Here is a 12,345-nt window from a genome sequence, read left to right as displayed (position 1 = left end):
ACTCATCCAACTAAGAAAAAGAAAGGTGTATGGGACTGATATACAAGGTCAAATCATATATTAGTCCCAAAGAATAAAGGAGTACTGTAGAGAAGAAATCAGCATGAGAAGAGATGCCAAGCAAAATTTTGAAGAAGCTGCCGAGTTACTTTTAGATGCCGAGTAAAGCTCCAATAGATGCCGAGTTTCTAATAGCTATCGAGTTGATAGTTGAATTTGAGTGAAGTAGAAGCCTAGTGGAGGCCGAGTAAATGAAATGCAATGGGAGCCAAGTCATATTGAATCCTTTAGGTGCCGAGTTTACAGCTGTATGCACGAAGCATTTAATGTTAGGTCTTTGACACGTATAAGGTCAAATTTCGTCCATTTTCATGCCATTCAAACACAGATCAAAGATGAGAAGAGTGAAGAAGCGATCAAGCAACAACCTAATAGCCATTTGCATGGATTCCAATAGCAATTCAAAACAAGTTCATTGATTCAAAGGTATTTATCAAGTGCCGAGCTATGCAGAGTAAAAGTTTTTAATACGTTTAAAACCCTAGTTTGGTAAAATGGCCTCTAGTTCAAGAAACCCTAAGGCAAAGGAAGATCATGTGATCCAACTAGTTAGCAATGAAGTCAAACAGCCTGAATTTAGGCCAATCCCTGAAGTTGCCTATAGAAATGACTCGGCTTGTGCATTATCCATCATTCCATCTAAGGTTGTCATGGTTCAAGATGTAGGAAAGTGCTACAACTGCAAAATTGGTGCCATAGGTGATCTAGAAATCTTCCATGCCTATGATAAGTTGTGTGACAATGAGATTTTGAAGGACGAGTTCTAGATTGTTGAGAAGAAGGGTTTGACAAAAACCCTAGTTTTTCCTACGATGTTTACGACTGAATGGATTCACATTGTTTTGAGTCAAATTCATGATGGATGTTTATGGCTGGAGACAGGACCTATCAAGATTACAAAGAGGATAGTGCATAGGGTTACAGGACTCCCAAACCTAGATCGGCCAAAGACCTTGAGAAGTGACAAAAAGGAGGTTATTGAGAACAATACAGGTGCAAAATGGAACAATAGGGGAATGACCATTGACATTGTAACTGAACTCCTACTTGACTTTGCTATGAGAATAATTTCACATAAATTCTATCAATCCAGCAGACTGAACAATGTACCCTGCATAGTTGTTGATGTAGCTTACAAGTTGGTGAAGAAAGATCGTACCTATGATCTGGCAGAACTAATGCTTCAACAAATTAATGAAAATTTGGGAGCTATAAGAAGATCCAAGGGAGTACAATGTAAATTTGGATCAGTATTACTCTGCATATTCTCTTATGTGATGGAAGAATTCCCTTCAATTGGGAAGGTAAACTGGAATTCCAACAAGTCTGCAGTCACACAAATCAATGAGTTCATTGATCAAATGGGAGAGAACTTTGAGGCTCAGATGTCTAGCTACTTTGAAGATTTTAAGAAGTCCATGAAGTAGAGAATGAGAATACCAATCTCATTAGTAGAACAACATGTCAATGACATATGTTTCTTGTTTGACATTGACTAAACCTACATCCAAACAACAATACCAAGAGTAAGAAGGCTAAGACCATTAGGATATGAGCTTGATGTAGATGAAGCCTCAACAACAATCACAACATTGCTGGCAGAAGAGATAAACAAGAAGGCTCCTCACTTTGGGACATTTGATGTTGTTAAGTCCAAAGTTGAGATTGAATTGAAAACAACTTCTGTTATCAAGAAGAAAGATAAAATGGTAAGGAAGATAAAGAAGACATTTGGAGCAAGTATTGAAGGAGAAGCAGGTGAAGAAGTAGAAGTAGAAGGAGAAAGTGAAGAAGAAGGAGAGAAAGGGCAAGGCCTAGTAGACCTGACACAAGGCTTAGGAGAAGACAAAGAGGAAGGTACCAAGGGAGAAGAAGCCGAGGAAGCACCTACACCTGTCGGGCAAAAGAAGAGAAAGGAACAAACTTAGCCTACAACTTAGCCCAAGTCTAAAAAGGTTACTAAACCAACTCAAACCAAACCAGCTCCAGCAACAAGGGCCACTACAAGAGCATCTACTTAAAAGGCTAAAGAGGCATTAAAAGAGAAGAAGAAAGCCACTGCATAGCCTATTGAAGAGCCCAAGAAGAGAAGGTGGTATGTGGCACAACCAAATATAGATGATGAAGAGAGAACAGAGTCAAAGGACATCAACCAATTTAGAGTGGTAAGTCGTCCTCCAAAATTTGCAATTGACAGACTTTGTAATAAGATTATAAATGCAGATTTGAATGATTTAAAGTCTCTTAATTTCAATAAGCTTAGTAGGGAAGAGCAGAATAAAGTAGAGGAATTTGTGTATGCCATGATGGTAGAATTTAAAAACACACCTCTAGAGCTTGACAATACCATGCCCAAGGAACTATATGAAATAATTGAGAATAAGTGGCATTATTGTCTAAATATGGAAAGGGAGATTAGAGAATCTACCCTAGCTCAAGTAAAGCCTGACATGACAAAGGCTCAAATAACAAAGGCAAACAAGAAACATAGTGGCAAGTTTGCATCTAAGTACAAAGCCTTTTGCATCCTTCAAAACAACATTGAGGATGTTATGAATAAATCCACATGATTGTGGAAAACAATTTATAAAATTACTGATGATAAAGTAGAGGAAACCAATAATGCAGAAATTAGTGCCAAAGAGAAGGTAGAGGAAAAGAAAGCAGAAGAACGGAAAGGAAAGGTAGAGGCAAAGGTAACAGAGAAGAAAGAAGAAGAAAAGAAAGAGGAGGAAAATAAAGATGAGGAAGAAAGAAGAGAGGAAGAGAATGAATCAGCTAAAGGAGAAGAAATGGAAATAGCTGATCAACAACAAGAAGAAGAACAGAGTGTGCAAGACACACAATTGCCACCTCCTAGTCCATCTCATACAACCATCACACCTACAGAAACAATAATCATTAAGGATGTTCCTGACAAGTCAGCTTAGAAAATTAATCCACTTACTACAGAGGATTTCTCCAAGATCCTTCACCAATCTACTTTACAGGCACAGTTATGCACAAGCCCTGTATTGGTGAGTGTTGATGAATTACAAAAGGTAGTACCAACACCACAAAAGGAAAAGGTGAAACCTAAGGAACCACCATTCACATACACAACTACTAAGACTAAAGTTCTGATGCTTCCATGACCACCTCTGCCAAATGCAACAAGTGATACCATTCAGATGTCGAGTACAGAGGAAGGGAAATTAGATGAGAAGGAGGATATGGCAAAAGAAAAGGAGGAGGTCGCCATTCAGACATTGGTAGAACTACCAAAGACTGACACTCCTACAAAGACCATTCAAAAGCTGAGCATTGAAGCTATTCCTTTGCAATTTTCAACTCCAAGATCAAGTTCAACTAAAGTGGCCAGGGTACTTCACTATGGAGACCCTGAATTAGATGAAGATATTGTGATTCCTTCCTATGATTCCAAGACTATAACAATGGCACAAATGACTGAAATGCAAAATGCATTAGATAGAAGGATGAGGCAGGAGATAATTAGGAAAGAGTTCAAACATAAGCAAGCACTTCATGACATCAAGGACATCTTCATGGATGCCTTCAGCTTGTAGTCACTAGATGAAGCAAAGCCAATAATAGAGCAACTGTCAGACATAGTTGACCAGGTGACAAATGAAGACCAGGATACCAATATTAAACTCATGGAATGATCAGAAAGAAAGTTTCAAGGAAAAGTGAATGAGAAGATATCAAGTGGCGTAGCACTTGAACAAGTTGAGTTGGCCAAGACAATAGATAAGGTCAAAATTGTCCTTGAAAACATTTTTTCATTGTATAGGAAGTTGTGTGACTTTTCCAATTTCACACAAGAAACTAATCAAAGAATAATGAGCTTGGAAAGAAACTTGAAAATCTCTAGCATGCAATTACCTAGAGATCCAGCTCAAAGTGAGAAGCATTTTGCACAATCGCTTTACACACAAAGGGAGTTAGTTGTACTTACAGCAGAGGACGCCAATATTAAGGCTAAATTGATGCAAATTTAGTCCTCTATAACCCTTCATTTAGAAGTTCTCCACAAGGATCAAGTGTGTGTTGAAATAATTTTGAAGAAATATCCAAATCTTTCTACACTTGATGGATTAGTACACCTCGCTGCAGAGACTGCCATCCAACACAAGTCGCTTGACATTGCTTTGGAGAATTGGAATGCAACTTTGAAAACAATAATGGAGGTAAATAGTAATTTTTTGGCTAAGTATGGTATTACTCCTTAGAGCCCTTTGACATAAGTGTCAAAAAGGGGGAGATATATGTTTTAGGGGAGATATAAGGGAGATATAACTAAGGGGGAGAATACTATAAATTTTTGATAGCAAAAAGGGGGAGATAAATTTTGACAAGCATATGGAGGATCAAATACAAATTATAGGTACAGAATGTAGGAACAGGACAAGAGGACAAAGAGCTTCAGGCACATTCAGCATAGAATTTTGATTGCAATAATGACAAGGCACATTCAACTCATGGGGAGTTAAGGTATTTTGAATAAAATTTGAACAAATTTTGAAATTTTGTGGATAAGGTACTCATAAGAACAGATTAGTAATGATTAGTTAAGTGGTTTTGACACTCATGTCAAAGGGGGAGATTGTTGGTGTAATGCCCCGCTCGGAGATCCTTGGAAACAAGGATGAAAAACAAGCAAGATTTTTTTTTATAAAAAAAGTGTAAGAGCACATGATAACAACCTACACCAATCATAAAGATCGCAACGAAAGACTAACAACCAACCATCAAGAACGGATCTCCAAATGCCACTACTAACTAAAACACAAATAAGAAGACAAGCAAGATCAAACAAGCTGACAAACCAAAGCTGACTCCTGAAAAATTGGCTAAGTCTGAAATCTGAAGCCCTGAAATTTCCTAGAATCTTTATCTTAGCCTGTAGAGGTCTGAAACCCATCTCAAATGAATCATCACATACATTAAAATATATCTTAAGTATAAGGAACTTATACCTAAACGATATATTTTAAACCCCAAAGGACAACAATTGAAAGACGCAAAACTGGATAAGAATAGAAACAACTTGGATCCAAAATGCGACACCATAGGGTTGAAGAACACCAAAGAGGGTATCCAAAACAACTCTCAAAAAGTTTGGACCAGATCGAAAAGTGCATGTTTCCTGCCTGCACAGGTTTTTACAAAAACCAGGCAATACTTTAATACAACATAGAAAAGTATCGCACAACATTTCTAAAGGAGGGCAACATTTACAGGGACTGGGCAATACTTCTCTTGAAGGCGTATGACACTTTAAGGGTTTTGTATGACATTTCTCAAAAGGAGGTGCGATACTTTCCAGTATCGTGCGACATTTCTCCAAGAGGCGTGTGATAAAATTAGGGGACACACAATATAGTTTGAATGGGTGTGCGATACATTTTTGTGTTGCACTATGCTGATAAAAGGTCACCTAAGAAACTAAATAAGAACACATAAGGAAAAAAAAAAGACCAAAACTGAGTTCAGAAACTTCACACCAGAGAGTACCATATCCACATTTCGAGGCAAGAACCCTCAAATCGAATAAGGAAATATAGAAAGAAAAAAATCTAACCATCTAATAGATAAGAGTAAAGGTGTAGAAAGAACATCGTAGTAAATTAAAGCAACATCGCAATAACTGAAATAACATCGCAATGTACAGAATAACCAAGTAAGTACATGGTTCCTCCCAACCGTCAATGGCATCAAAAGACCATCGTGGGCCCTAGCCATCCCCCGTGCATAACATCCCAAGCCACTGATCCAATCGTCAGTACTATCATAATTAGGGACATCACTACTAAACATGCTAATAACCAAAAGCATAAGGAAATCTAACATGCTAGTAGTACAATAGAAGATAAACCTGCAAGTAGATAATATCACCTATCACATGCTAATTATCATAATAAGGAATGCGTCAAAACTAAGATCATCTAAACATGATAAAAACATCCTAATGAAAGCACAAATCACAAGAAGCATACTCTGTAAACCAAAGTACCAATTGAACACATCCAGCAACGGTCGCACTAGGATACAAGGCCATCTCTGTACACCAGTCCCTAGCAGTGGTGAAGGTAGCTACGCCTCCCGACCACAGGGTACCCATAGGTCCACACCCAATGTGCTGATGGAGATAATGATCCAACCACAAACACACGCAACACGACATCCATGGCTAACACACACACCAAGCAGTATGATGACTGAACCCAAGACAAAGATAATGCATAAACTATAGGTCCTGGTCAGACATCTCAATGGGTTACTATGTAGGGACTGACATCATGGAGAGTCACTTGGCATCGAAAAGCCCAAGCTCGGATCTATGCAAACTCAACTTCCTCAACGGAAGGCTCATACACTGTGTAGACTCAACTTCCTCAACGAAAGGCTCATACACTGAAGTATTATTTTTGTTATCTTTAAAATTATTACCACCCGATGTTTTATTTAGTTATCACTTATATAAAGCTTCCTCTACCAAGCTCCGGTGCCATGAACGTCGAGCTGTGAGATAGAAGCCCCCTCCATATGCTACCCTACCCTACCCTAACCATGCTCATCCAATGATGAGTGCCCATAGGCATGCGAATTCCCAACCCATCCCAAATTATCACAACTTTTGGAAGTACCACGGAAGATCGGGCCCCGCAGGTCACTTGATAGATTTACTTGTGTGTGGCGCACCACCATCACGAAGATCATACCAAAAGGATTGGATGAGAACACAAAAAAGAAAAAGTCAATCAACCGAAACCAAAATCAAGATGATGGATGCTACACGCATCCCAATGCAACAAAAAGTGCAAAAATGGTCTGACGGATATCCAAATGAATCATCCAAGTCCACGACTCACATTGTGTCGAGAAAACTCGAGAAAATAGGGTGGTACGCAAAATGAGGCAAAAACCCCAAATTTTGGAAAAATTTTGAAATTAAAACCCCTTTGGTCTTTGGGTGCAAAAACCCCAAAAATCTAGAAATAATTGAAATCAGACACTGTAAGCAAAAATGGCAGCATAATGGCTCAAAACCCTAAACCCCCATTTCAAAAAAAGGGAAAACGTTCATACCCAACCAACTGGGTAGAACCAACAAACAAAAATGGAGGGGAAAACTAGTTCTCAACCTCCTAACATACTGCTACAAGAAATGGAAGCTGAAACGAAGCGAAAACAACAAAATGAGAAAGCCCTACCAGATAGAAAAAGGGGCCGAAATAGTAACTCGTCCAATAAAATAAACCACCCGCTAAATCTACTGAAAACGACGACAAAGTATAAACTCCCTGAGCCAAATCCAACGAGACCAACCTCACGTAGATCCCACGCTTACAGCTCCTAGAACGAACAAAACAAGAATCCTTCAAAAGAGGATTTACAAATTTGCTCTCAAAAGTCTATTTCTAAAAAAATGAGAAGTGAATAATAAAATCACTTTTCCAATACTTATTCATTTTTGAGTAAATAATCAACTATGGAAAATAGCCAGATAGAGTAGTTAAACTTTGAAACAATCCAAACGAGAATAGGTTATTATCCGTAATAAAATTTCACCTAAGGCAAAGCTGCTAGAAATTAAATCCAAAAAGATTTAAAACCCGAAAACCCAAAATCATAGAAAATCACTTAACACTTTTGCGATAGAGCGAACCTCTAAATTCACAGACACGCTCACTGGTCTAATCACATAATACAGATGAGTTCAGATTTACTAATCACCGAAAGGTTTAGATTTAAAACAACTAAAATAAGGGTACGCCGACCATACAGAGACGACATTGGTGAAATATAAACAGTTAAATCACTAACTCCATAGGCCACTGCCAGGGATATAATTCCTGCACACTAAAACACACGATCAAGTGCAATTGCATATAATATCATAGTGGAAGAAACATGTATTAAAATACCTATTTAATCCATTTACATCACTCACATTCGCAGAAGGCGTAAAGATACAAAAATGAAGCAACTAACCATAACATAAAATTCATCTCATAACATAATCAATGAATATGTCCAATAAACCATATAACTAGATATCCTCATAGATCTACTGTCATCTCAAAATAGCATCAACATGTAAATATGATAAACTGAACAGTATAGAAGTAAAGCATCTATGGTACTAAATCCAAGTATAACATCCGACCCTCCGGTCATCATAAGGTACAAAATTAGAGTATCAAGTATCTCTCGAATCAAATTAGACAAGGTACAGACTGCAAACATGAGAGGTACTACAGTTGGTCTTAAATAGTTTTGACATTTGAGTGTCAATACACTTAACCACTTTCTACATTGAAGCTGAGTACACTATGTATGCCAAGCCAAAGTGTGTACGGAGTCAGAATTTCAACAGGTTTCGAGCAGTGTATAAGTGCCGAGTGACATATAGGTGTCAAGTCATAGTTGATGCTGAGCAAGTCAGATGGCTTCATGAATGTGCCGAGTGAGTCAGAATCATATATATGTCGAGCGAGACAGAGTGTAATAGTGCTGAGCAAGCCAGGATAGTATATCTACCCAACACTAGTAGTTTAGTATGTGTTGAGTAACACAGAATCCACATATGAGTTTGTGCCTTCACCAACTCAGATGTCAACCATTTTTGGAGCCGACATAGAGAGATTTTGAAGGAGAAAAAGGATAAGATCGAATCTTTTACATTCCCTATGCGATCACCATGTGGCCAATCAGAAAAATGGAGAAGGCATGCAACCAATGATAAAAATGCAAGGAATGAGAGGGAACTTAAGATTCAATATGGATCGTAGATCCATACCTAACACTAAGTCCTCATAATCTTTAAAAGGAGGTCCAAAATCCCATTTTGTGTGTGGATGAAAGCAATGTATGCAGAGATTATAGCAAAATTCAAAGTGAAAGTGTAGAAGACTTAGAGGAATAGAGCAACAACTATACATCCAGTTGATTAGAACAGTACAAGGGACAAGAGACACAACCAGATATTAGATCTCAGAGGATCAAGGCCAAAAGGAGCAAAACAAGTGCTTGAAATCAACAATTGAAAATTGTATGCAATTAGGTCAAAGATTCCTAATACTTTCTTGCCATTGTATTAGAAGCTGGAAATCCTATATTGATAGGTAAGCTTAACAGCTAGGTAGGAGAACCTTTGGAGAAGGTGATTGAAAATCCTATTGTAAATCCTTTAGCAGGGTGACACTTCATGTAAAGTGTTTTTAAATCCTCTAACCAGGTCACTATTGACACAGTGTAAAGCCTTTAACAAGGCAGGCCTTTCACAAGGTAGACCATCAGAAGTGGTCAAACATTTATTGCTGCAATGATTTTTGTGGGTATCATCCCCACCCCAGTTTTACCTTCTTATTCCTGGAGGGTTTCTGGGTTATCAAATCTGGTGTTATGTGTGTCATGTGCATGTGTTTACTTTATGTTCATTTATATGTTTACATGCATGCAGTTTATTTTTTAGTTATTTGATTTAAAGGATAAGCAAAGGATAAAAGTGTGATACTTATGATTAACCCCCCCTCTCAGAAGTACTCTTCCCATTTTGAACATTCCAACACATGTATGATTGAAGTCTCCCCAATCCTAAAAGGAATATGTAGGAAGGAATCTTAATATGTATGATGTCTCATAAAATTGCTCCATTGTCTCTATGTAGATCTTGAAATAGCAAGAATCTGTTAGAAACTGATGGATAACATAATCGAAAGATACATTTATCTCCTCAGAAGGCAAATAGATCTCCTCAAATTGTTGTGCAAAAGTATCTAAACACATATCAATCTGTGAAGAATGACCATGTAGCGAAGAAAGAAGAGGAATAAAAGATTCCCTCACAACAATGGAAGGAGAGGCACCTTCATCAAAGAGAATATGTATGAAATCAATACCATCATCTAGATCCGAAATGAGAGATTCTACAAAAAAAAAATGATATGCTTGATAGAAATTAATCCCAATGAATTGAATATAGAAGATGCAAATGATCCTATTGCAAAGAATCATTGGAAACTTTTAGTGAAGCAACTCTAATCTCTGAAGAGACAACAAGAGCACTAGGGTTATTAATAAACTAATCATCTAAGAAGGATGTGTCCACATAAGATGAGGCAACTAAAATCTTAGTATCACCTATAGAAGCTTTATTATCCAAGGAATCATCACTTTCAAATGAAGAACCAGTGTCTCCATACAATTGTTGGATAATGGTCCAAGCAATGAAACAACGCTTTGTGTGCTCTATATGATATAAATATCCTCGAAAATAGTAAGACGTATTAGTCCATAGACAATATCATTACTATTAAACCATGCAATTTTCTGTTCATACTCACTTGGGTCAGAAATGTGTCCAAGGAGATAGGGCATTAGATCTTGCTCAGTGCAATAATCCTTTATCCCTTTTTTCCAAGACAAATAATTTTCTAAGGTTAGCTTGACAATAGATAGATGAAAATACATACTGGACATCATTGGTCTCCCCCAGAATGGAACTTTATCTCAGTTCATGATTACAAAAAGAAAAACATTAACAACCCCCAATCTAATGAAAAATTTCCATTCTAAACAAGCTTTGGTCCAAATACCTGCAAATAACATGGTTACTTCTTCTTCCAGCTCCCTATGCTCTGATACCATGTAAGATTTTGCAACCTAAAGCTATAAAATAAATTAAGAATCTGCTAAAAGAATAAAGCCAAATTGTAGATAAAAAAAGCAAAGTAAACAAAGCTGCTAAAACAAAAAACATGTTTATCACTGATTGATTATAATATGCATTCATATGCATGATTTATACAATAACAACCACCGTACCAATTAAGAAATCAAGGTGAAGAACTATGAAATAACAACTTGATTTATGCATGCGCGAACATCCATTGTTTAAGCTTAAGTCGAACCAATTCTCATCACCCATACATTATTGCATCAAAATAGTGGTGAACTTGGAGTTAGAATTAGTTAACACTAACAAAAAATGTTTTAAAAAAATGTTTTTTCTTTAAATTTTATTTTATTTTCTGTCTCAATTTGTGTGCCAAGGGCGTACAACCTGGTAGGCAATTTTTTTGCCTCAAAATGCAAAGTTGGCCAAAATAGACATATTTTATACAGAAATAAGGGTTTTGACATCCTCTAAATCCAGCCGTGAGGTCTATTTGGCCTCAAAGTGCTCCAAAATTCAAAGACCCTCCTATTTTCACAAAAAAAAACCTGAAAATGGCTACATCTGATCCAACAAACCCTTGTTCCTGCTTTTTTCAAAAATTGAACAAGCTACAACATATCTGACTCTAATACCATGAAGGATTTGAGAAATACAAATCCACAAAACCCAAAGAACACCTGCATGCAAGAACCTGTCATAGAGAAAAAAATACAAAGAAGTGGCAAGGGTTTTGCTCTAAAAATATGGAAAATTATATTATCAGACTGAAGGAATGAATGAAATTTATAATTGATCAATCCTTATAGAAGGAGCTCGTAAAACCTAAAAGGGAAACCCTAAGAGGTAAATGACATTTACTAATTAATATTTAATTATTAAATGGGAATAAATGTGCATAAAGGAAAATCTTAAGAAGGGAGTAAAGGGAATTTAATAAATTTAATTTAATTAAACCTTTACTCTAACAAGAGGAAACACCAAAATATATAGTAAATTATGGAATATCTCCCCCTTTATTCTCATGTGTGAAATATGGAAGGAAAGAAATAGGAGAATATTTAATGATTATCAAATGGACATTCCATCATTCCTCAACAAAGTAGAAGCTTGTATTATAGAAGTAATGAATAATAATATAAGGAGAACAATTAAAGAAGAAGGCTCATTTTCAGACTGGGATGTAAACATGTGTAGAAACTAGATCAACCTCATAAACCCACCACTAGTTTACCCAAAGAAAAAGCAACAAGCACAAAAAGAATATAGATGGAAACCACCTCTAATAGGGTGGACTAAATTAAATTTTGATGGAGCATTCAGAGGCAACCTTGGCAAGGCTAGAATAAGATGTACCATATGTTTGGAAAATAGAGACTGGATTATTAAGTGAGCTAAGCCTTTAGGAATCACCTCAAACAATATTATAGAATTAGGAGCTCTTAGGGAGGAACTCAAACTTAGTCTAGAGATGGGAATAAAAAAAGCTAGTCATTGAAGGGGATTCTCAAATTATTTTGAATGCGCTTAGAAAACAAATCACCTCAAATTGGATCATTAATTCCAAGCTTGAGTCTCTATTGACTCTCTTAGATAAGTTT

This window comes from Cupressus sempervirens, chromosome 10, assembly GCF_028749045.1.
Source record: "Cupressus sempervirens isolate cs-2001-9-10 chromosome 10, ASM2874904v1, whole genome shotgun sequence".
NCBI lineage: Eukaryota > Viridiplantae > Streptophyta > Pinopsida > Cupressales > Cupressaceae > Cupressus > Cupressus sempervirens.
Note: the sequence above shows the minus strand (reverse complement) of the source record.